Below are 27990 nucleotides of genomic sequence, written 5' to 3'. Positions count from 1 at the left end.
CTAAAAACCTCAAACCGCTGGTGTGCACCATGCCATTGAAATACTTTAGCCAAGCGTTTCCACAAGCGGAAGCGGTTTGGAAAACGCTACAAAAACCGCTCGGTGTGCACCAGGCCTAATAGAGGAAGAAACGCCTCATTCTCCTGCAGAGTACCTGCACATCACTCTTACATGTACCCACAGTTACATTGCCTAGGGCCTGATGTTCTTTGTTCTGGTCTGTACCTTCTACAAGTACTCTTACCAAGGACTAGCTTTAGTCTATGACTAAAGGGAATAAATATGGCAATCTACATATCCTTCTCACTTCAGTTGCCTTTTAAAATTCCTAAGCGTTGGAAGTTAAAGAGAGTCTGAAGCGAGAATAAATCTCGCTTCAGACCTCATAAATAGCAGGGGCATGTGTGCCCCTGCTAAAACGCCGCTATAGCGCGGCTTAATGGGGTCCCTTCACCCCCAAATCCCCCTCGATACACCGGGGGAGCGCTTCCTGGTTGGGGCAGGGCTAACCGCCGCAGCCCTGCCCCACGCGCGTCTGTCAGCGCGTATCTCCGCCTCTCCCCCGCCCCTCTCAGTCTTCCTTCACTGAGAGGGGCGGGGGAGAGGCGGCGATGCGCCGCTGACAGACGCGACTGTGCAGCCGTTAGCCCTGCCTCCAGGAAGAGACAGCCAGCGACTTTTTTACGACACACTTTTGCGGGGGGTGGGTTGGGGGTGAAGGGACCCCCGTTTAGCCGCGGGATAGCGGCGTTTTAGCAGGGGCACACGTGCCCCTGCTATTTATGAGCTCTGAAGCGAGATTTATTCTCGCTTCAGAGTCTCTTTAAGAGACAAATTTCATGTTACATACTTTCATTCAACAAGATTGTAATATGCAAATTAGGAGTCTGTGGAATCCTAAACTGAGGAGTCTGAGTCGGTGGATTTTTGTACCGACTCCACAGCACTGTTTTTTTTCCCCTTAAAAACCAAAACAATTTTCACATTTCCGCGCTCCTCCCATTCATTCACTGATAACTTTATTGTTACTAATCACACTGAAATGATCTATATATATATTTTTTTTGTTTACCAGAAATTATGCTTTCTTTGGGTGGTATTTTTTGCTAAGCATTATTTAATTTTATATGCATTGTAAAGGGAATAATAATAAGAAAAAAAATCACGTCTCAGTTTTCAGCCATTATAGTTTTAAAATTAAAATGTGCTTCCATACATAAAACACACACATTTTATTTGCCCATATGTCCTGGTTCTTACAACGTTTAAATTGTATCCCTAGTACAATGTATGGCGATAATATTTTATCTAGAAATAAAGGTGTATTTTTTTCAGTTTATTGATTTTTTTTATTAATACTATATCACTTATTGCAAGACTTTATTTGAAAAATTAATAGTAATACATACATGACATACATATATGTTTAAAAAAAAAAAAAAGTCCCTAAGGTAACTATTTATGTTCACTTTTTTTTTTTTTTTTTACAAAGGTTTTATTTTGGTAACTATGGGGCAGGGGTGAAAGGAGTTATAAAATAAAAATATATTTTTTTCTATGTAAAAGTGTATTTGGGTGTATTTTTACTTTGGCCATACTTTCTAATAATAGAAACACAGAAGTGTCAGGGTTTTTTTTAATTTATTTTTTATTTTTTTGACTGAGAGCTTAATCTTGTTGCTGCAAGTTCAGAGTCATCACAAGCACAGTGATCGGGGTTGGGAACAGCTGATTCCTATACCCCGATCAAAGAAGCAGGTGATTGCGATGATGAGGCGAATGGAAACCGTGCTGGGATCGCAAACACGGCGGTAAGTAAATAGTACACATATCTATGCCCCTGATCCGCATGTAAATTATACAGGGGGTGTAGACTTGCGTACCAAGGATCCTAGAGTAGTTAACACAATTACTTCATTTGAGGGGCTCAAGCACTGTCTATCCAAGTCAGGAGAAAGCGTGTCCAAAATGTTTGGGGCATTGCCTTTTACCCATCCCAATACACTTAAAACCAATCACAGGATGCTATCCAATCATGGGAAGCATGGTCTGTTCCTGGTCTGTGTACATAGGAAAGGCCTGGATGGTCTGTCCAATTTAGACCAGATATCCAGCCTGAAAGCCACACTGCAGGTTAAGCCTGGTACACATGATGCAGTGCGTCCATCAGATGGGTGGATCAATCAGTAATTTCTGGCATGTCAGATCTACTCTGGATAGAGACAGGGTTTTGTCCAGTACTGATGTGAAAATGGATCCCTTTCTCAATCGGGAGCAGACTAGACATGCTGGAAATTATCGATTGACCCACAGATCTGATGGGAAAATTGCAATGTGTCTATCAGCCTTTAGGGAAAAACACAGCACTTTTGCACAGGGCTCAGTACTTTCACCCAGAAGCTTGCAGCTCGTCTGCAACACACATACTTCAGTCAGGCCTGGTGCACACCAAGCGGTTTTTGAAGTGTTCCGCAAACTGCTTCCGCCTGTGAAAACGCTTGGCTAATGTATTTCAATGGCATGGTGCACACCAGCGGTTTGAGGTTTTTAGCAAACCGCAAACTGGGGTCCTGCAGCACTTTTGCGGTTTGCAGATGCATTTCTGCCTCAATGTAAAGTATAGCAAAAGCTCAAACCGCTCTGGAAAACGCTACATCACAGCGGGGCGTTTTTGTTACAGTAGATGTTCAGTAACAGATTTACTGTAACAATATTTGTAATCTGTTACACAAAAACGCTCCAAAAAACGCTAAGCATGTTTAGAAAACCTCTCTAAACATGCCTAGAATCGCTCTGAAATCTGCTTCAAAAACCTCTAGTGTTTTGCAGATCTGCTAGAGCTTTTTGGTGTGCACTGGGCCTCCCTGTTAGAACTCGTTCACACTAGAGGTGTTTTTTGGATTTTTTTTAAGCGCAGATGATTTGTACAAATCGCCCTAAAAGTGTTTACACTATGCTTTCCAATGAGCTAGTTCTCATTGGGGCGCTCTGTTTGCTTGCTGCTGACAAAAGCGCTGCATGTACCATTTTCAGTGCGATTTGCCCTGAATGGAAGGTATAGGGACATTGCAAAGCACTTGAAAGAGCGCTTTGTATAGCGATTTCCCCAGCGCTTTAATTAATACATTGTATTTTCATTCCCAGTGGGCAAAGTAATCACTTCCTGACTGATGTCAGGAAGTGATTTAAATAATTGCTCTGCTAAAAAGCACTTACACAAGTGCTTAAAGAGGAACTCCAGTGAAAATAATGTAGTAAAAAAGTGCTTGATTTTTTACCATAATTATGTATAAATGATTTAGTCAGTGTTTGCTCAATGTAAAATCTTTTCTCTCCCAGGTTCACATTCTAACATGTATTACATGGTGACATTGTTACTGTGGACAGGTTATGTAGCTGCACCTAGCTGTTTTGGCTGTTAGAGACAGCTGTAAACAGCTAATTCCTGTCTGTGAACATTGTTACATTGTGGCAGTTTGCCCAGAGTACTGCAGTATTCAGAGCTTCTTGTGGGAGGGGTTTCAGCACAAAATCAGTCATACAGCGCCCCCTGATGGTCTGTTTGTGAAAATCATTATATTTCTCATGTAAAAGGGGGTATCAGCTACTGATTGGGATAAAGTTCAATTCTAGGTTAGAGTTTCTAATGCATGCTAGAAATGCTGGTTACACCAATCCCAGGGTCCCATCAGAGGCATTAGGCACCCATTGGTTTGCAAAAGACCAATGGTAATATCCCTGAGCACCAGGGAGCACATTAATTCGTCCACCACACAGTGAACCAATGAGAATCCTCCCTGGGGAGGGACAATTCCAATAGGTCTCTTGCAAATCAATGGGAGCCTGATGGGGCTTGGATCGTTACACCAGCGTTTCGTCCATGCAGGTACGGTATTTTGCAAAACAGAGGCGGCACCCATTGAAAAATGGCATGTCCATTCTGATAGGCTAGCTTTCATTCCGTCTGTAGTGATGATTGTAATCAGCTAATAACGATTATGTGAAATTTCACGTAAATTTTTGCAATTACTTACATGTAATTTACAAATTGTTAATTCAATTGATTTTGTATAATCATTCGCAATTATGCATGAATTAACGTGTAATTTCATGCCACCTTTGGCGGTGAATAACAAAACAAACAAAAAAACATACGTTATTGCTACCAAAGTTGCTACATATGGTAACTACCTGCGGACCGAGCGAGTATGAATCTACGGCGGGCAGGGGGCGCTGCGGTCCTGACCAGACGTAAACTCTACGTCCCATTGACCGCGCGCCCCCGCCCGTCCCCGTCGCTCGGTCCGCTCTGCCCCCGCCGCAATGTGATGTCCAGCCGCCTCTGACGGCAGAGCACTGTGAGCCGGGCAGGAGCCGTTTTCATTGGCTCCTGGCCCTGTCATTCATGTAAGCCGTTCCCATTGGCTTACATTGAGTGACAGGGTCAGGAGCCAATGAAAGTGGCTCCTGACCGGCGCACAGTGCTCTGCCGTCATAGCGGCGGCAGAGAGAGCAGCCTGCGGCGGGGACAGAGCAGCGTGTCCGGCGGGAGCGACTGTAACTTGCGGCGATTCGTCGGGAAGCGGCGGTTTGCTGGACCAGCACCCTCTGGTCCTTAAGGGGGCAGAGGGTGCTGGTCCAGAAAGGGTTAAGGACTAGTGGGTACAAGTCCCAAACACTTTTTTTAAAAGACCTTTTAATTTTTGAGAAAATATATTTTAAAAATGCAAAGAAAAATGTGTTTTAAACTGAAAAATGACAGTTTAAAAACCATTTTTCTTTGCATATTTAAAATTGATTTTCTCAAAAACTACACTACTTTTTGAAAAATTATTTTTTTGACTTGTACTCACTATTCTACCTAAAAACATGGTAGCAATAGAATGTATGGGGGTTTTGCTGTTCACCGCCACAGTCAGCATGAAATTATGCGTAAATTCATGTGTAATTACAAATGCTTACAATTGCATACAAAATGAATTACATTTTTCCCTGATATTTCACATTCCGATTACGATGCATAAATGCGAATTACGGTGCATAATTATGCATTGGTGTAATTTCTGCTCCTCACTAATCGTCGGCCTCTACTTCGTCCAGCTGATCCGGATTTGTTGTGCAGGACCCAAAGTTGCATTCCGTTTGGAACTGATACGGTTGTTTTCAAGGGATCCATTCCGTTTTGTTCTTCTAAATGGAACCTCTTTAGTTCTAGTGTGAATGCGGCCTGAAAGTGTACCTGAGATGTAAGGATATAACATACCTGGGGCTTCCTCCAGCCCCCTCTGCCCCAATTGCTCCAACACCATCCTCCTTGTTTGCTCAGTAGAAGCCCCGTTAGCCTGGCCAGTCGGCGCACGAGCAATAGGCCCCAACTGGCCAAGCTAACAGGGCTTTTGCAGGGCGAACGAGGAGGAGGGTAGGGGGTGGGAGGATGGTGTAGGAGCAATTGGTGCAGAGGGGGCTGGAAGAAGCCCCAGGTATGTATAAAACGTATATTTTTATGTCTCAAGTTTCCTTTAAAGTTGCTAGCTAATATGTATGTGGGGGGTGGGGGAGGAGATTGTGCATGACACAATGTACAGCAATAAAAGCTACTTGGAGATTCTAACTCCTCCCCACTAGAGATTGTCAGTAAGGTACTAATACATGCAAACTGAATGCAATAAGTTTCCATGCAAGCTGGAAATATTTGCATCTTATTGGCCACCTCTACTTCCCTCATTGCACATTTGTTTGTTGCTGCCTCTTTCACTTGGAACATTTTGGACAAGCAGTGATGGGAACTCTCACAGGTGGAAAACATTACAGTAATAATAATACAAAAGATTCTAATCACTTACATCCCTTATTTTTGTTTCCTGGAACTGTTCTTTTTTATGTTAATTTCACAAACGTAGCAATGTAAAGGGTGTAGATAAGGGTTCATCCTGAGAAGAGGTAATTGTTAAGGTAATACACCTGATATTATGGGAAGATTCTACAAAGAGACAAATTATCTGTAACTGAATCCGATTAGAGATACATTTGTAGACGCTACCCATATACTGCAGGCCGATTCCCATCCAATTTCAGCAATTTCAGAATCTTAGCAAGGGTTATCAGAACGATTACATAAAATATGAGGCAACTAAAGCATTTTATTAACCACTTCAGGATCACAGGTTTTTTTTTCAGGGCTGTGGAGTTGGAGTCGGAGCAATTTTGGGTAGCTGGAGTCGGGAAAAAATGCACCGACTCTGAATGAATTTAAAATGGAAAATATGATAAAATGTTCTATTTCTCAGATAATAGTCATCATAAGTTATTTATACAGGAATAGCTCTGCTTAGTCCACAAAAATGAAATAAACCAATCAAAATTAGTTACTTGTGCTGCTTCAATAAAGCAGTCCCCTTATTTTTAAAGTCAGATATACACATCTGATTGTGACTGTACAGTTATATATATATGTACACAGGAATCTCTTATATATACTAAATAACATCTATGCTGTAAGTATAAAGCCTGATGTGTAGCCGTGTCACTAAGAGATGGTCAATGAGATGGAAATAATTCTGCGTTGATCTTGATTTATGCAAATGTATGTACTCTCTTTGGTCATGAAATAATTTGATTTGTTGTTAAAATGTGGTTTGGTGACTATGAATTAAAGGGTACCTGAGACAGATGAAAAGAAAAGTTTTATACATACCTGGGGCTTCCTCTAGCCCCCTTCAGGCCAATCAGTCCCTCGCTGTCCTCCACCACCACCTGGATCTTCTGCTATGAGTCCTGGTAATTCAGCCAGTCAGCGCAGTATGGCCACGTGCCACTCCTACAGCCAGGAGCATTCTGCACCTGTGCAATAGTGTTGTGCAGGTGTAGTACGCTCTCGGCGGCGGAGTGTATGCATGCGCACTACGCCAGACTGGCTCAAGTACAAAAAAACAATGAAAAGCTCCTCCGATGTCAAGAGAAATGGAACCATGATCTAGACAATATAGATAACACTGATTGGGAAGACATATTAGAAGACTTTATTAAATTACCCATATCAGCCAGAGATAGACTGATCCAGGTCAAATTCTTACACAGGACCTATCTAACTTCATAAAGAATGAACAAAATTAGTGCAGCTAATAGTGTTATATGTCCCAAATGCTCTACTGGTACGGGTACATTTCTACACATGTTCTGGACTTGTGATAAGATAAAACACTTCTGGGGTAAAATATTCACTATCATTAATGAAATTTTGGATTCCCACTTTAAATGTACCTCCAGACTGGCGCTACTGGGAATCTCTGATGATCCCCCTTGTGGTAAACATGCCCAATATCTGGTACGCATTCTTTGCTATTACGCACGTAAAGAGATAGTGAGGGTTTGAAAAGGGGGGACCCTGCCATCTACTTCCCACTGGAAACGCACAATTAACCTTGCACTTCCTCTATACCAAATGACATATAAAAACCGCAATTGTCCACAACGATTCCAGAAAATCTGGGCACCCTGGTACAATAACATAGAAACTGCAGGAAATAGTCCTGAGTGAAATCATTCCTAATCGCCGATATAAAGTATGCAAGATTTCCTATATCATAACCCTCTAACTATATAGGGGCCCTGGAGATGGGCCTGGAGCCATCCTTCTTTCCTTCTTCCTTCCTTCTTTTCTTTCAACCTTCCCTTTCCCTACCTTCTTTCTCCTCCTTCATCTTATAATCCTCCTTCTAGTTTCCCCTTCTTCTTCCTCTATGTACTCTCCTTTCTTCTAGCCTTTTGGCTATCCTCACTGGCAACACAGTTTCTCTGATGCAAGAATGATGAAACAATGATATATATGGTATTCCCATCGTATCTTTACTCACTGGTACCGGAGGTGAATGTTACCCAGATATGCTATCACGGCACCTCGTTGCTACTATTAATATGTATGTACCAACCTTCGCATGTGGAGGTATGTGTTTGCCTTGTTCTGTGTTTTTGTATTTACAAAATAAAAATGGATTTGTTAACCACTTAAGGACCGCAGTCTTTTCACCCTTAAGGACCAGAGCCTTTTTTCCATTCAGACCACTGCAGCTTAAATGGTTTATTGCTCAGTCATACAAGCTACCATCTAAATGAATTTTACCTCCTTTTCTTGTCACTAATACAGCTTTCTTTTGGTGCTATTTGATTGGTGCTGCGATTTTTACTTTTTATTCTATTCATCAAAAAAGACATGAATTTTGGCAAAAAAATGATTTTTTTAACTTTCTGTGCTGACATTTTTCAAATAAAGTAAAATTTCTGTATACATGCAGCGCGAAAAATGTGGACAAACATGTTTTTGATTAAAAAAAACCCATTCAGTGTATATTTATTGGTTTGGGTAAAAGTTATAGCGTTTACAAACTATGGTGCAAAAATTGAATTTTCCCATTTTGAAGCATCTCTCTCATTTCTGAGCACCTGTCAGGTTTCATGAGGTGCTAGAATTCCAGGATAGTATAAATACCCCCCAAATGACCCCATTTTGGAAAGAAGACACCCCAAAGTATTCACTAAGAGGCATGGTGAGTTCATAGAAGATTTTATCTTTTGTCACAAGTTAGCGGAAAATGACACTTTGTGACAAAAAAAATAAATAAAAAAAAGTTTCCATTTCTGCTATCTGGTGACAAAAAAAAATGAAATCTGCCACGGACTCACCATGCCCCTCTCTGAATACCTTGAAGTGTCTAGTTTCCAAAATGGGGTCATTTGTGGGGTGTGTTTATTGTCCTGGCATTTTGGGGGGTGCTAAATTGTAAGCACCCCTGTAAAGCCTAAAGGTGCTCATAGGACTTTGGGCCCCTTAGCGCACCTAGGCTGCAAAAGAAATGTCACACATGTGGTATCGCCTTACTCAGGAGAAATAGTATAATGTGTTTTGGGGTGTATTTTTACACATACCCATGATGGGTGGGAGAAATATCTCTGTAAATGAGATTTCTTTTGATTTTTTTTACACACAATTGTCCATTTACAGAGATATTTCTCCCACCCAGCATGGGTATGTGTAAAAATACACCCCAAAACACATTATACTACTTCTCCTGAGTACGGCGATACCACATGTGTGACACTTTTTTGCACCCTAACTGCGCTAAGGGGCCCAAAGTCCTATGAGTACCTTTAGGATTTCACAGGTCATTTTGAGGCATTTATTTTCTAGACTACTCCTCACGGTTTAGGGCCCCTAAAATGCCAGGACAGTATAGGAACCCTACAAGTGACCCCATTTTAGAAAGAAGACACCCCAAGGTATTCCGTTAGTAGTATGGGGAGTTCATAGAAGATTTCATTTTTTTTTCACAAGTTAGCGGAAATTGATTTTTATTGTTTTTTTCACAAAGTGTCATTTTCCACTAACTTGTGACAAAAAATAAAATCTTCTATGAATTCCCCATACACCTAATTGAATACCTTGGGGTGTCTTTTTTCTAAAATGGGGTCACTTGTGGGGTTCCTATAATGCCCTGGCATTTTAGGGGCCCTAAACCGTGAGGAGTAGTCTAGAAACCAAATGCCTCAAAATGACCTGTGAAATTCTAAAGGTACTCATAGGACGTTGGGCCTCTTAGCGCACCTAGGTTGCAAAAAAGTGTCACACATGTGGTATCGCCGTACTCAGGAGAAGTAGTATAATGTGTTTTGGGGTGTATTTTTACACATACCCATGCTGGGTGGGAGAAATATCTCTGTAAATTAAAATGTTTTGATTTTTTTTACACACAATTGTCCCTTTACAGAGAGATTTCTCCCACCCAGCATGGGTATGTGTAAAAATACACCCCAAAACACATTATACTACTTCTCCTGAGTACGGCGATATCACATGTGTGACACTTTTTTGCAGCCTAGGTGCGCTATGGGGCCCAACGTCCTATTCACAGGTAATTTTGAGGCATTTGGTTTCTAGACTACTCCTCACGGTTTAGGGCCCCTAAAATGCCAGGGCAGTATAGAAACCCCACAAGTGACCCCATTTTAGAAAGAAGACACCCCAAGGTATTCCGTTAGGTGTATGGTGAGTTCATAGAAGATTTTATTTTTTGTCACAAGTTAGTGGAAAATGACACTTTGTGAAAAAAAACAATACAAATCAATTTCCGCTAACTTTTGACAAAAAATAAAATCTTCTATGAACTCGTCATACACCTAACGGAATACCTTGGGGTGTCTTCTTTCTAAAATGGGGTCACTTGTGGGGTTCCTATACTGCCCTGGCATTTTAGGGGCCCAAAACCACGAGGAGTAGTCTGGAAACCAAATGCCTCAAAATGACTGTTCAGGGGTATAAGCATCTGCAAATTTTGATGACAGGTGGTCTATGAGGGGCCGAATTTTGTGGAACCGGTCATAAGCAGGGTGGCTTCTTAGATGACAGGTTGTATTGGCACTGAAGTGCAGGAATGTTCTCAAATCATGACCTGGACATGGCAATTAAGTCGTACCAGCAGTGATCAGAAAAAAAATTTCTGTCACTGCGGTGGGGCGGGTGAGGGTTTGGCCGGGTGATCAGAAGACCGCAGGGGGCATATTAGGGCCTGATCTGATGGGTAGCAGTGACAGGTGGTGACAGGGGGTGACGGGGTGGTTGATAGGTGATCAGTAGGTGATTACAGAGGAGAATATATGCAAGCAATGCACTGGCGAGTTGATCAGAGGGGGTCTGGGGGGCTAATTTAGGGTGTGGGCAGGTGATTGGGTGCCCGCAAGGGGCAGATTAGTGTCTGATCTGATGGGTAGCAGTGACAGGTGGTGACGGGGTGATTGATGGGTGATCAGTGGATGATTAGAGGGGAGAACAGATGTAAACAATGCACTTTCAGAGGTGATCTGAGGGTGGGTCTGCACGCAATCTGAGGGTGTGGGTGGGTGATCAGGTGCCCACAAAAGGCAGGTTAGGGTCTGATCTGATGGGTGGCAGTGACAGGTGGTGACAGGGGGTGATTGATGGGTGATTGACAGGTGATCAGTGGGTGATTATAGGGAAGAATAGATGTATACAGTACACAGGGGGGAGGGTCTAGGGAGGATCTAAGGGTGTGGGGGGGTGTGTTCAGGAGCCCCCAGGGGGCAGTTTAGGACCTAATCTAAAAAATAGCGTTGAGATAGTGACAGGGAGTGATTAATGGGTGATTAGGGGGGTGATTGGGTGCAAACAGGTGTCCTAGGGGTGGGCAGGGGGGGTCTGATGGGTGCAGTGGGCGATCAGGGGGCAGGATCAGTGTGCTTGGGTACTTACTAGGAGGGCTGCAACCTGCCCTGGTGGTCCCTCAATCACTGGGACCACCAGGGCAGGAGGCAGCCTGTATAATACGCTTTGTATACATTACAAAGCGTATTATCCGCTTTACATGCGGAAGATCGGGGGTTAACAACCGGCCGCCGCTGCTAATTGGCTGGCGGGTTGACGTCGCGGGTGGGCACATCCAGCGTGCGATCCCCGGCAGCTAGTCCGCAACGAGCCGCCGCCGATCGGCGTATTGCGCGGTCGTTGCGGGCTCCACTTTGCCGCCGCCCCTAGGTAGGGGCGGCCGGCAAGTGGTTAAAATCACAATCCAGTAATATATATATATATATATATATATATATATATATATATATATATATATATATATATATATATATATATATATAGATATATATATATAGATATATATATATATATATAGATCTATATATATATATATAGATCTATATATATATATATATAGATCTATATATATATATATATAGATCTATATATATATATATATATATAGATCTATATATATATATATATATAGATAGATCTATATATATATATATATATATATATATATAGATCTATTTATATATATAGATCTATATATATATATATATATAGATCTATATATATATATATATAGATCTATATATATATATATAGATCTATATATATATATATATATATATAGATCTATATATATATATAGATCTATATATATATAGATCTATATATAGGTGGTTGGGAGGGGATCAAGGGATACATGGGGGGGGGAGAGCTGGAAAAAAGTTTATTTTTACACTAAAATCGCACAGCCTGTCACGGCTGCAGGCTGTGCGTCTCTCCCTGTCACACAAGATCCACAGTGACAGGGAGAGGGAGGCGGAGAGGGAGGCGGAACGGCAACTATGTTGCCTTTCGGAGGGTGATCGCTGTGATTGGCTCACAGCGATCACACGGCAGGGAGCCAATCAGTGACGGCTCCTGCCGATACCCGGAAGCCTTAGCTGTCATAAGACAGCTAAGTGCAGCCGGTTCGGTGCGCGCGATCGCGGCGGGGAGCGGCGGCGCCGGTGATAGAGATCTACGCCCTGCCAGCCAGGAGCCCATCAAAACAGGGCGTAGATCTCTATCACTGCGGTCCGGAAATGGTTAAAGACTGGCTCAAGTACCTGTACTCATAGCAGAAGATCCAGGTGGCGGACAAGGACAGCGAGGGACTGATTAGCCTGAAGGGGGATGGGGGAAGTCCCAGGTATGTATAAAACTTTAATTTCATCTGTCTCAGGTTTACTTTGTTACACAGTAGTACTATACTCTACATATGCACTCCCCACAGAGCTGCAGGGAATCCACTGAGAATGTCGTGCACATTGAACACAGAGGTGTTGTCTATCACCCATAAACTTGGTTCAGATTGTGCATGAAGAATGTGTGCACACCAAAACTGCTGGCAGATTGCACACCAGTGCACACCAAAACTGCTGGCAGATCCTCAAAACACTAGAGGTTTTGGAGCAGATTTCAGAGCGATTCTAGGCATGTTTAGAGACGTTTTCCTAAAATGCCTAGCGTTTTTTTGGAGCGTTTTTGTGTAACAGATTACAAATATTGTTACAGTAAAAGCTGTTACTTAACAGCTTCTGTAACAAAAACGTCTGGAAAAGCGCTCTCCTCTAGCGTTTTCCAAAGCGGTTTGAGCTTTTCCTATACTTTTACATTGAGGCAGAAACGCTTCTGCAAACTGCAAAAGTGCTGCAGGACCCACGTTTGCGGTTTGCTAAAAACCTCAAACCGCTGGTGTGCACCATGCCATTGAAATACTTTAGCCAAGCGTTTCCACAAGCGGAAGCGGTTTGGAAAACGCTACAAAAACCGCTCGGTGTGCACCAGGCCTAATAGAGGAAGAAACGCCTCATTCTCCTGCAGAGTACCTGCACATCACTCTTACATGTACCCACAGTTACATTGCCTAGGGCCTGATGTTCTTTGTTCTGGTCTGTACCTTCTACAAGTACTCTTACCAAGGACTAGCTTTAGTCTATGACTAAAGGGAATAAATATGGCAATCTACATATCCTTCTCACTTCAGTTGCCTTTTAAAATTCCTAAGCGTTGGAAGTTAAGAGACAAATTTCATGTTACATACTTTCATTCAACAAGATTGTAATATGCAAATTAGGAGTCTGTGGAATCCTCCCCTTAAAAACCAAAACAATTTTCACATTTCCGCGCTCCTCCCATTCATTCACTGATAACTTTATTGTTACTAATCACACTGAAATGATCTATATATATATTTTTTTTGTTTACCAGAAATTATGCTTTCTTTGGGTGGTATTTTTTGCTAAGCATTATTTAATTTTATATGCATTGTAAAGGGAATAATAATAAGAAAAAAAATCACGTCTCAGTTTTCAGCCATTATAGTTTTAAAATTAAAATGTGCTTCCATACATAAAACACACACATTTTATTTGCCCATATGTCCTGGTTCTTACAACGTTTAAATTGTATCCCTAGTACAATGTATGGCGATAATATTTTATCTAGAAATAAAGGTGTATTTTTTTCAGTTTATTGATTTTTTTTATTAATACTATATCACTTATTGCAAGACTTTATTTGAAAAATTAATAGTAATACATACATGACATACATATATGTTTAAAAAAAAAAAAAGTCCCTAAGGTAACTATTTATGTTCACTTTTTTTTTTTTTTTTTACAAAGGTTTTATTTTGGTAACTATGGGGCAGGGGTGAAAGGAGTTATAAAATAAAAATATATTTTTTTCTATGTAAAAGTGTATTTGGGTGTATTTTTACTTTGGCCATACTTTCTAATAATAGAAACACAGAAGTGTCAGGGTTTTTTTTAATTTATTTTTTATTTTTTTGACTGAGAGCTTAATCTTGTTGCTGCAAGTTCAGAGTCATCACAAGCACAGTGATCGGGGTTGGGAACAGCTGATTCCTATACCCCGATCAAAGAAGCAGGTGATTGCGATGATGAGGCGAATGGAAACCGTGCTGGGATCGCAAACACGGCGGTAAGTAAATAGTACACATATCTATGCCCCTGATCCGCATGTAAATTATACAGGGGGTGTAGACTTGCGTACCAAGGATCCTAGAGTAGTTAACACAATTACTTCATTTGAGGGGCTCAAGCACTGTCTATCCAAGTCAGGAGAAAGCGTGTCCAAAATGTTTGGGGCATTGCCTTTTACCCATCCCAATACACTTAAAACCAATCACAGGATGCTATCCAATCATGGGAAGCATGGTCTGTTCCTGGTCTGTGTACATAGGAAAGGCCTGGATGGTCTGTCCAATTTAGACCAGATATCCAGCCTGAAAGCCACACTGCAGGTTAAGCCTGGTACACATGATGCAGTGCGTCCATCAGATGGGTGGATCAATCAGTAATTTCTGGCATGTCAGATCTACTCTGGATAGAGACAGGGTTTTGTCCAGTACTGATGTGAAAATGGATCCCTTTCTCAATCGGGAGCAGACTAGACATGCTGGAAATTATCGATTGACCCACAGATCTGATGGGAAAATTGCAATGTGTCTATCAGCCTTTAGGGAAAAACACAGCACTTTTGCACAGGGCTCAGTACTTTCACCCAGAAGCTTGCAGCTCGTCTGCAACACACATACTTCAGTCAGGCCTGGTGCACACCAAGCGGTTTTTGAAGTGTTCCGCAAACTGCTTCCGCCTGTGAAAACGCTTGGCTAATGTATTTCAATGGCATGGTGCACACCAGCGGTTTGAGGTTTTTAGCAAACCGCAAACTGGGGTCCTGCAGCACTTTTGCGGTTTGCAGATGCATTTCTGCCTCAATGTAAAGTATAGCAAAAGCTCAAACCGCTCTGGAAAACGCTACATCACAGCGGGGCGTTTTTGTTACAGTAGATGTTCAGTAACAGATTTACTGTAACAATATTTGTAATCTGTTACACAAAAACGCTCCAAAAAACGCTAAGCATGTTTAGAAAACCTCTCTAAACATGCCTAGAATCGCTCTGAAATCTGCTTCAAAAACCTCTAGTGTTTTGCAGATCTGCTAGAGCTTTTTGGTGTGCACTGGGCCTCCCTGTTAGAGCTCGTTCACACTAGAGGCGTTTTTTTGAATTTTTTTTAAGCGCAGATGATTTGTACAAATCGCCCTAAAAGCGTTTACACTATGCTTTCCAATGAGCTAGTTCTCATTGGGGCGCTCTGTTTGCTTGCTGCTGACAAAAGCGCTGCATGTACCATTTTCAGTGCGATTTGCCCTGAATGGAAGGTATAGGGACATTGCAAAGCACTTGAAAGAGCGCTTTGTATAGCGATTTCCCCAGCGCTTTAATTAATACATTGTATTTTCATTCCCAGTGGGCAAAGTAATCACTTCCTGACTGATGTCAGGAAGTGATTTAAATAATTGCTCTGCTAAAAAGCACTTACACAAGTGCTTAAAGAGGAACTCCAGTGAAAATAATGTAGTAAAAAAAGTGCTTGATTTTTTACCATAATTATGTATAAATGATTTAGTCAGTGTTTGCTCAATGTAAAATCTTTTCTCTCCCAGATTCACATTCTAACATGTATTACATGGTGACATTGTTACTGTGGACAGGTTATGTAGCTGCACCTAGCTGTTTTGGCTGTTAGAGACAGCTGTAAACAGCTAATTCCTGTCTGTGAACATTGTTACATTGTGGCAGTTTGCCCAGAGTACTGCAGTATTCAGAGCTTCTTGTGGGAGGGGTTTCAGCACAAAATCAGTCATACAGCGCCCCCTGATGGTCTGTTTGTGAAAATCATTATATTTCTCATGTAAAAGGGGGTATCAGCTACTGATTGGGATAAAGTTCAATTCTAGGTTAGAGTTTCTCTTTAAAACATGCAGAGGGATTTCAAAAAAGAAAAATAATCGCTCAGCGCGAGCGGAACGCAATGTGAACGAGGCCTTACTGCACATTTGAATCCACAGACTATTTAAAGAGAACCAGAGAAGAAGCACCCTCATATATTTTATTACATTTATCAGTGGGAACATGACAGTAAACACCTACCCTGCTTTTAGTTTTATTCTTCTCAGTCTAATATATCTGTTATCAACTGTGATAAGAATCCACCGACTATTCAGTCGAGGTTTGACCTGGAATCATTATAGTTGAGTCACTCTTCTGTGGAGTCTTTTCAAGCCCAAGCCTTCCCCCTCCTGGCTTAGATTTCCTGCTCTTCATACTGAGAGCTGTGATGACATGGGAGGGGCTGCTCCTGCTGAAAGAGAAGCTCTGTGGCTGCAATATGATCCCTGTGTGCTCTGTCTGCATAGATACTGATGATGACTGCAGTTTCATTCCTATGAGAGACACTTCCTACAGGCAGCTGTACATTATACCAAAATGAAAGCACACAGCAGCCTTTGGCCTCGATTCACTAAGATCATGCTGGAGATAATAAGGCAAGAGAAAACTTACCTCCACATAAGAGAGAGTTATCTTATCTCTTCATTCCTTAAGTTACCTCCTTTGTAGTTAAGTTACCTCCTCTGTAGTTATTTTACCTCCTCTGTAGTTAATTTACTTCCTCTGTAGTTATTTTCACATGCAGTTAATAAACAGCCTGACTTTAACTCTGGAGTTATTTTAAGGATTGAAGTGTTAACTTAAAGACAGAAGAGTTAACTTTAGGTTTGCCTAAAATGTTTCCTGAATACTACATGCCTTATCACCATGGTAACAACTCTAGAAGAGTTATTAAAGACAGGAGATAAGCTTAGTGAATTGAGGCCTTTCTCATTTAGCCTAGACCGCACATCCAGAACAACTCATAACCCGGAAGGAGAAGGGATATGAGCCGGCGGCCATATTTGATTTTTCTTGGAGCAATAATGGATAAAAAACACACAAAAAAAAGGCCCACCAGAGCGGCGAAATTATCAGGTAGAGCATTTATTCTTTACAAGCTATCAACTGATATGTTTATTTTGTGTGAAACGTTCATCTCTGGTTCCCTTTAATGGCAATGGTCAAAGTTAAGTTCAGACCTCAACCCAGCTGTAATGCTGTGAATGAACCTTATGATAGCCGTGCCTAAAGGAATGTCCATAACCTCAACAATCTGCAGTAATGGTATGAATAAGAGCACAATGATGTGAGGGACTGAATGTTCTACAGAAAACAATTGCTTCAGGTTATTGCCGCTGAATGTGGTTCAGCAAGCTATTCAAGTCTGCAATGTACTTTTTTACAAAGTGCACTAAATGTTTGCATGCAAATGACACTGTGGAATCTGCTGTGTGTTCCTTTACAACTTTAGAGTTTAGATTTAGTCAATTTTTAGAACCTGTTAATAACCTGATAAATGTTTTATACATCTACATATACAAAACTTAAGATTTAATAATTGATTTATAACTCTTCATGTTTAACTTTATCATGGGAACTGGCATTTGCTAGGTCTGAGTTACAGAGCACTCTTAACTTAGCACACAGGTAAATGGGAGCTGGTTCTGTCCCATTGCGTAATCTTTCCACAATCCAGTCTTCCAATTTAACCTTTGGTGCTGCTTTCATGAGTGACATGCTTAAGAGTTGACCTTGGTGACCCAGTCTTTGTACAGGTGTATTACTATTACTCATCTCAGTGCATGCTGGAACTAAATGTGGTCAGCATCCATTCCGCTAAGTAATGTTTACTGTGCTTTTGTTTTAAGATACCTGAAGTGTGACGTTGATGTCAGTCTAGCTTCCTTTACTGTGTGTGTGAGATATATAATCATATTTTACAGTCTCCTAGCTGGGTTTGTCTAGCAATGACGTTTGCCAGGTAGGTATTTGATACTGTGCCCACTACACAATTGGCAGTGACGTGCAAGCTGATGGCTTGTAAGCACATATTCTGAATCTGTGTGCAAGCACACTGTGCCGCCGCTACCTCACACCGTTCCATACACATGCTGGCTGGTGGTCCGCAGGGTATGGCCAGTGAGTATTTGGCCTTTAGCTTCCAAGTAAAGTAGCCGGCATGAGTTGGGATATGGGGTTCAAGGGGCGTATGTGCTATCTTATCCTCTCCAGATAGCACCCCTACCAGGTGAATGAATAAATGGGTCTTTGCACATACGCATCCATTTCTAGTATCCTAGAAATTGTGATAAACCGTAAAATATGGTTAAAGGAACCCTAGGCAGAGCCGAAAAATTGAATTCTGAACACACCTGGGGCTTTCTCCAGCCTTTTATAGCCTCGAGAACCGCGCTTGTGCAGACTGCTCACGGCGATGGACACGATTGGACTGGCCGCGCATGCACAGTTTCACCCCATGCAGGGCAAATTTAGGCACCTAATGGAGCCGTCAGTGGGAGCATGCAGGGGACCAAGAGGACGCCGAGAGACCTTGTGGGCTGTGGGGAGCTGGAGGAAGCCCCAAGTAAGTTCAGAATTCCATTTTTACTCTCTGCTCAGGTTCCCTTCAAATGTGTGTCTAGGCCATATATATTGCTTTGGCCAAAATTAATTTGGAGGATTTTTTTTTCTAATTTTTGCTTGATTATTCCTAATTAATAACTATAAATCAAAACATTATTTTCAAAATGTGACCAAAAGAAAGCTAAAACGTTATTAGCAGTAAACATATAAAGTAGTCACAATGCTGTGCACAAGGGACTGCGAAATGTCTTCAGGGTATAAAACTGTCCACGGAGATCATCAGTGCACATATGTACATTAGTGATAGTCATGTGTAGGAGAACTCATGGAGAACCATGTGATTTGTTAGTTCAGCTGATAGATTTGCAAACCTCTGATTTGCTGTGATCACATCCTGCTTTAGCACATGCTCATGACTAGTAAACCAGGGACTTGCATATCCATCACCTGACTAAACTGATCACATGCTTCTCCATGAGTTCTCAAACAGGATCTAAGAATTTGACCACCCCCAGAGTTCAACTAAAAACCTTTGGAGCCAGAGGCTTCTGTCATGCTTACCCTGCCCATTGGAGTGCCTTTTCACACCCAATCAAGACTGCTACAACCCTGGAGGCATTTAACTCAAAATTGAAAAGCCATTTGTCTGGCATTTACGCTGGCATAACTTTTATCCCTGTAACACATCACTATGTAGTGATCTGAGACAAGCTTATGTACTTTGGGTCCTAAGGAAGAAAAACGCTTTACAAATGTTTTGTTGTTGTAAATTAATCACTTACCCTCCCCTGGTATGTGTATCTACAGTACGTCCCTGAAAACCCGCGCTCTGCTCACAGGGCCGTAGATACGTGTTCCTCTGCTTACAATTGTGGAGTGCACCACCGCTGTCACGCGACAGCCTTGTAGTTGGTGAATGGGAACAAGTGATCCCAAAGCCAATCAAAGTGTCACATGGAATGAATGATGACTTCCAGCCAGTGAACAGCCACTATTCATTTGATGTTTACAAATAATACAAAGTGAATAGTATTAAGTGAATAAATAGCTAGATACAGCAATAAGATTTATACATTTACAAACACATGACTGACTAGAGAATAGGATATATACATACAGTATATTGTATATATCCTAGTGCCACAAACTCCACATAATTGCAAAGAATACTACATAAGGTGTAAAAAATAATGTATAAAGTGCAGATGTTTTAATATTTTGCCTGCCTTGTGGCAAGTGTGTTATTCGAAACAGCGTTAAACTGGAGGAGTGGTGGAGGGCATGGCCTGTGTGGAACTTGTGACCTCTTTCAAAATGCACCAAACTTGAATCTTAGATGCCAAAACCACCCTTCTTCTGTAATTCTATAATAACTAATTCATGGAGCTAAGCTGGCCAGCAATCCCAGCACCAACCTAACGGAATCCTAGCACAACCTTTCTCCTTCTTTGAATTCACCATCCTCTCCTCCACCTGACGCGCACAGGATATCCTGCCTGACCTTTTAGACTAGCTGTTGCTACTGTCTGAATGTAGTACCCAAGCTAACTGCAAAGGTATGCCCCTACATACCCAATAACTGGCATTCTGCTATTTTGTCACTAAGAAAGGCATCTGTTCTTACCATGCAAATGTTCCGCATGTGGCACTTTCAAAATTTTCACCAAGCAAATTCAGAATCAGAATCAGAATCAGAAATTAGGGTGATTGTGGTGGGAAAAGTAGGGGTGGGGCGTTAAAAGGATGATCCATGACCATCTAGTGACTGGCGCAATATAATGTATCAATCGTTGTTCCTGCTTCTCCATTTTTGATCTTTGCAGTATTCCGTGTCAAACAAACAAGTTTGTCTAGCTTAAAGAGGAACTCCAGTGAAAATAATGTAATAAAAAAGGGGTTCATGTTTACAATTATGTTACACACATCAGACTATAGTCTTTGGAAAATGAAAGATCACAGAACAATCTTACCACCCTTCATGTAGTATGAGAGCATTTCTACACAGTCTATTCTATGGAGCTGAACTCCACATCAGAAAAAAATCTTTGCAAGATGCTGCACACACAGATGCTGTACAGACACAAAAGATCAGTATCTGCAAAAGATATGTTCCTGCCAAAAATTCATTCCTGCAAATTGCAATGATAGTCTATGATATCTGCAGATCATCATACACACCTTGTTTAACTGACATTTATCTGCAGATCAGATCCACCAGAATGAATTTTCAGATCTGCAGATGATTGTCTGATCTGCAAATGAATGTCAGTTAAACAAGGTGTGTATGATGATCTGCAGATCTCATAGACTATGAATGCAATTTGCAGGAACGGATCTTTGGCAGGAACAGATCTTTTGCAGATACTGATCTTTTGTGTCTGTACAGCATCTGTGTGTGCAGCATCTTGCAAAGATTTTTTTCTGATGGGGAGTTCAGCTCCATAGAATAGACTGTGTAGAAATGCTCTCATACTCAGTGCTGAAGCTACGGAGCTATGGGCCCCGATGCAAGTTTTACAATGGGGCCCCCCAAGCACTCTATACATAACCATTGCTACGGCGCACTAAAACCTGCCAATGGTAACTACAGTGTCAGAGGAGCAAGAAGAGGAAAGGAATGGTAATCACTTCTATAGATACTTTGAATAGTGGTAATTACCAGCACAGGACCAATAGAGAGCTAATACTGTAGTTGAGGGAGGGCCCTTCGGGGCCCCTATGGCCCAAGGGCCCCGATGCGGTCGCAACCTCTGCAACCCCTATTGCTACGCCCCTGCTCATACTACATGAAGGGTGGTAAGATAGGTCTGTGATTTTTCATTTTCCAAAGACTATAGTCTGATGTGTATATGCACCTTTAGTCAGTGTTTGCCCTTTGTAAAATCTTTCCTCTCCCTGATTTACGTTCTAACATTTATCACATGGTGACATTTGTACTGCTGGCAGGTGATGTCACTGGAAGGAGATGCTGTTTTTTTTTGTTTTTTTTTTGGCAGTTGGACCCAGCTGTAAACAGCTGTTATTTCCCACAATGCAATGAGGTTCAAAGACCAGAAACTGTTAGGACCATGGTCCTGACATCCCACTGTGGGAGGGATTTCACCACATTATCAGCCACACAGCCCCCTGATGATCCATTTGTGAAAAGGAAAATATTTCTCATGGGAAAGGCAGTATCATCAGCTACTGATTGGGATGAAGTTCAATTCTTGGTCACGGTTTCTCTTGAAGCTATGTGGAAATATGCGACACTTCTTACAATCTCCTCACGTTAGATTTCAGGGAGTGGCTGATATCATTTTAATCTATGATAAGACCTTTACCCATTGTTTAATCAGGTGATTTATCAGGTTTAGACAAATATAGTTTAGCCAGCACACAATTGTTCCATGCTTGTCATTGTGACCTTGTTCTATATGCGGAGCTACTGAAAGGTTTAAAACCAGTTCTTTATACCTAGAATATCCAAAATCCATAGGAATTGCTGATCAGTCCTAGGGCTGCTCAAATCCGGATCCGGGAGATACTCGGATAGTTGCTATCCGGATATCTCCCAGTAAACCTGTGCGGGGGGGGGGGGGGGTCAAGCTTACCTGTCTGACGTCTTCTTCATCCGTCCCTGGTGCCTCCCACGATGCGTTCCAGGTTGAAGGAGGAAGTGTTTGTAGTCACGTGATGCGCGTGGACCGCATCGTGGGAGGCGCCGAGGGACTGACGAAGAAGACATCAGACAGGTAAGCTTAGACACCCCCCCCCCCCCCCGCCCGGGTTTACTGGGAGATATCCGGATAGCAACTATCCGGGTATCTCCCGGATCCGGATTTGAGCAGCCCTACTGACCACTAATCACGTTACTGTACAACAGGATAACACATGAAGACCAAAAGCAGTGTTAAGGTGGCCATACATCCGGCAACTTGATGGCCGATTGACCATCCAATTTGATTATTATAATCGCAAACTGATGAAAATCGGTTCTGTCAAGTCCATACTTGATCGACAATGCAACAAATTTCAGCCGGAAATTGGTCACATACCGGTATATCAGTTGAACCTGCTTCATGATGTAAGACGGACTCGCTGGATCAGGTGCACGGTGGTAACAGTGAGCGATATTGGGATGAGCAACGAAACCCCTGACTTTGTCCCCCCCTAATGTGTATTGTGCCACCCCCCTCCCCCGGTGTCCAGTGCACTATACATTTCCTGTCCATGGCTGCTGCTTGTCCTCCACTGGCTCTGGGCACACTCCGTGCTCCAAACGTGCCCCCCAGGTGGTTGCCGGAGTAACGGGGGCAAGAGTGTAATGTCACACGTCTGCGTGTACACCAGCAACCATGTGGGGTGCGTGTATGGAGCAAGGAGTGCGCTCGGAAAGAGCAGCGGACGCGGACAGGTAATATATAGTGCACTGGGGGGGGGGGGGCACATTACACATTAGAGGGACAGCAAGGCGGTGGATGCAGTGTCACAAGGCCAATTCCAGATCGATTCCAGCATGAAATTGATCGGGAATCTGCCTGCAGTGTATGGGCAGCCGACAGGTCTCTCTCGAATCAGATTTGATTGGAGAGAGATATGTCTCCTGGTCAAAATCGGCCTATCATCGCTAGATGTATGGCTGCCTTAATTATGCTAAAATTAGCAAGGACTGACATGTGCCTGGTACGTGTGCCTATGAGATAACCGTCGGGCGATTTGGGTGCAGGGTAAAGCCGATATATGGCTTACCCTGCTCCTGCACAAGTCATGGCGGTGTTAATTGCTATTCCCCCTCCAAGTCACTGTGGCTAGAGGGGGGATGATGTAATTTGTCTTCCAGCTATTGCTAGCAGCTGGATTACAGTGTTTTAAAAGTAAGTTGAGCTCTGTCTTTTGACGGCGTCCAAATTACTCAGTGAGCGCCGCTATAGCTGTAATTCCTATTGCAGCCAATGGTGGCACTGGCTGCGCCCAAATCTCCTGCGTTGTTTTAAAGCAGGATTGTCACCATAAAAATCAAACAGTAACTGGTCTGAGTGTATTAAGTGATACAGATGCTAATCCTGCATTCAAAACTTTTTCTGCTGTTGTGGTTTGGAGTTATCACATACCTTAGGAGCACTGGCCCTTTAATTGCCATTGAGTGGCAAAACAGTTGCATGCTGAGGGGTCTTTTATGTAAGTTCTAGGTCTAGGTTCCATTGATGATTGTTGTATATGTAAAATAGGGACCTCTATGTGACTTTTTGATCCTGCCCCTGATGTGATAAAATCAATCCTCATACTACTGTGCAGTTTCAATATTAATTAATAATAAATAAGTTATATTATATACTTATTAGCTTTCCTCATAGGGTTAATTATGTGTTGAATTTAATAATCTGGATGTGTTGTTTTTTTTCCATTCAAAGGTAAACAAGATGGAAATTGTCTCTGCTTTTCCTTTATAAAAGTCACAGGAATCATAACGTGGACAGTGCAATACATCTGTTAAGTAAGTAGAACTAGTATTTATCTACTTATATATGTGTTTTTTATTTCTAGGTTAGCATGGGTGTCACTTGTTCTTTAACAGCGTTCGCCTAGTAACCACCAAGCAATTTCCCGTCACATAAGTTGCCACAGGTCCGATCTGATTTCTGATCATTTTTCTGATCAATTTTCCGATCACTTTTATACAAAATCGATGAGAAAAACTAATCTGAAATCAGATCGCACCTGTCTGAAATTATCAATTTGACATACCGATCTGATGGGAAATTGCTTGGTGTGTACTAGCCATTAAAGTAGAACTCTACATTGTATTGTTTCAAATATCAGATATCACAATTTATTTTTACACACTTTTATCCCGTACATGTAATTTGCTTTGAAACTGATACTGGTAAAAGGTTTGGCTCCTGTTCACGCAAATTAAATTGCTGTCTCAGCCGTCTTAATGTAAATCTTTACCCTAACTGGGTAATCAGTAAAATTGTACATGTAATCGCAATGGTATGTGGAGGTTTCCTGGAGTCTCACATCATTGGGGTCCTTCCACAGCCAGCGGGAGCAGTCAGTGTAGTGCAGGGGTCAGGAACCTTTTTGGCTGAGAGAGCCATAAACGCCACAGATTTTAAAATGTAATTCTGTGAGAGCCATACAATATGTTTCAAACTGGGACAGTGCGCATGTGCAGCAGAGGGCTGTCCCTGTTGCTATGGTAATGTGTATACAGTTGATCCGCAGGGCAGCGGAAGTGTCAGACACGTCTTCAGCTTCTCTTGGGTTTCAGCAACATCAGCAATTTCTCAAGAGCCAGAAATACGGACTAACAGCTTTTACAATTAGCCAGCTGACTTGGGGGTTGATTCGCTTTGTAGGACGAGATCCCCGCACTTTGGCCCAATAGACTGTCAAGAGACAGGCAGTCTATTGGGCCAATCAATGTGCGGGGATCTCGTCCTACAAAGTCACTGCACCTGACAGGGTGGGACAATTAGAGCAGCCGTTTGTTTCGGGGTGGGAGGCGCGAGTAAGATAGTAGTGCACCCTACATAGCAGTAGCATGCCTACTTTGAAAATGTTCAGACCATGGATCTGCGTAGAGTGCTATTTATAAAATAGGAGCCATTCACTGTCTGTTTAGCAATGAGGCGAATGGACGAAAAAAAAGTTTGTTCTCCACTCAAGTGGGAACACAGTCTAAGGGCTCATTCACACTAAGGCTGTTATTTTTTTTTTTTTAAGCGCCGGCGATTTTTAAAATTGTCCTAAAAGCGTTTGTGCAATGATTCCCTATGAGAGAGTTCACATCTGAGCAGTTCAATTCCTATCCGCTCACCAAAGCGCTGCCTGTACCATTTTTGGGGCAATTTGTCTCAATGGAAGGTATAGGGAAATCACAAAGCGCTTTGTATAGCAGCGAATTTCCCCAGCGCTTTTAAGAATAAATGTATTTATTCTTTTCAGAATATGAGCAAGGCCTAAATGTGTATGTTGTCAGGTAAATGCACAGCATGCTTCACATTACTCTGAGGTACCTTTGAACCTGCTATGAAAATATTGCATAACGTTGGGATGTAATGCTTTTTTTTGTTGTGATGGAACACAATAGAATAGATTCAATGTGTAAGGTAAGGTCCCTAATCTTCTAATTCTGAAGAGTCTGCAGAAGCCATGTCAGTGTGACAACAAATCTGCTTGATTCAGTTACCCAACAAAAAGAATTCATAAGCTTTTGACCAGTCTCTTGTTATCAGGATTGCACTTCCAGATATAAGTGTTTTGTTTCTACTCACTATTTAGTAGAGCGAACATTCCATTTGATTGATCATGTGCCACTTGTTTTTCAGCTTCCAGTTTTGCAAGTCTCATACTTAGGGCCCTAAAGGCATTCCTATTACACTTAGGCCTCTCTTCCATGGACTGTTGATAGGCAGTGAAATGCCTCTCAAACTCTCACAACTGCTTGTTGCTGTCTGGTATCTGCTCACTGCTGCCTGGTGACTGCTTGCTGAGCACACAGCTCAACGGTTCGTGGAAAAAAAGACTTACCTCACAGGAGCCTAAAGGCACAATGACCTGGCACTTTAGACTTTGCCCTCCATGAACCTTCAAACCCCAACCAAACTGCACCACAAGTGTGCTGGCTGTCCCAGCTGTCACTTCTCCCTTACTTCCCTTGCCCGTCATAGGTAGTTACCGGTGTCCCATAGCATTATGTAGCCAGAAGTTTCACAATATTAAGCTAGAGGTGCCCCCAAGTATTAGGTAGCCAGAGGAACCTCAGTATTACGGTAAGGAACTAGAGGTTCTCCTGACTGAAGGGAGATCTCTTCAGTAGAATGCCAAGAGCAGAGTTAGTAACCTCTCGTTTACACTCTCATCAGGACTCTGCATAGGAAAGAAGGGAGAGGGGCACTCAGTGAGCTGCCTTTCCATCATTAGGCGCCTGTAGGCTTGTGCCTACAGTGCCTTATGGTAAATCTGGCCCTGACCCACACAATTGACTTTCCCCTCGGGTCCAGTCTACTGCGCAGGGGCGAGCCGCCTGTGTAGGAAAGCAGACCCGATCTGGCTTGGCTATTTCTGTCAGAGCCCGAGCGGAAAGCCGTTAGAGCGCCTGTGCAGGCAGGCTACAGTTGTTTTGATCTTTTTCTGGGGTGCCAGGGCTGGATCGGGCTGGCTGAGGACTACGGGGTAGACCTGAATAGTATCCAGAAGTTTCCCCCTACCAAGGTACGTATCGATTTTTTTCCTTTTTAAAAACTTGCAGATTCTCTTTATGCTGGCCATACACTCATAGATTGTAACCCCGAAACTATCCCCACCACATACAGCACATCGCTTTTCAATAGATTCTAGCAGGAAATCTATTGAAGCCCCCCTCCTTTTCCCATCTCAACTGTCTTTTCTAAACACGCTGTACCAGTCCAAATTTACCACCCAGTCATGGATACCCTTTAGGCCTCTTTTCCCCAGACAGTTGAACTGTGCGCTTAGCAAGCAGTTACCAGGCAGCAGTGAGCAGTTACCAGGCAGCAGCAAGCAGTTGTGAGAGTTTGAGAAGCATTTCACTGCCTATCAACTGTCCGTGGAAAAGAGGCCTTAGACTCTGTTCACATCTAAAATCGAAATCGCAAGCGTTTTGTGAATTTGTGCGCAATTTTTTTTTAGTGCCTCCCGGTGCTTGCCTGCACTCTGCGTTTTTTTAACTGCTTGCCGACTGCGTCGCGCCGATGGATGTGGCCGTGTCGGCAGCCCCAGGCCAGGACCGACTAACGCCGATTGGCGTAATGTCCTAGGGTGGCAGTTTGCAGGCGTTTGCGCGCAGGCTTAGCACGCATCTCCTGTTGGTAGGCGGAGTGGAGCTCCGCCTTCAGTCTCTGAGCGGTGGAGACTATAAGACGGCTACGGGATTGGCTGGCAGGGGGAGGGAGGGCCGCCCTAGGGGAAAAATAAATAAAAAATAGGGAAATTTATTAGCAATTAATAAAATAAATATTTGTATTAAAAAAATAAAAAATAAACATGGGGGGGGGGGGGGGGGGGGAGAATCAGACTTGGTTGCTGTGTTGTGCGGCCCTGCAGCTTGGCCTTAAAGCGCTATCGTCACCATAAAAATCAAATTTCAACAGCAAGTGGTCTGAGTGTATTAAGTGATAAAGATGCTGTTCCTGCATTCAAAACTTTTTCTGCTGTTATGATTTGGAGTTATCACATACTTAAGGCTCTTTAGTAGTCTGTGCCAAATAATTGCAGGCTGGGGGTTCTTTTTATCTATAATCTATTCCTCCACTTCCCTTTATTTCCCTGCCAGCTGCTTATCTGA

The sequence above is a fragment of the Hyperolius riggenbachi genome, chromosome 2, assembly GCF_040937935.1.
Source record: "Hyperolius riggenbachi isolate aHypRig1 chromosome 2, aHypRig1.pri, whole genome shotgun sequence".
In the NCBI taxonomy this organism is placed as follows: Eukaryota; Metazoa; Chordata; class Amphibia; order Anura; family Hyperoliidae; genus Hyperolius; species Hyperolius riggenbachi.
Note: the sequence above shows the minus strand (reverse complement) of the source record.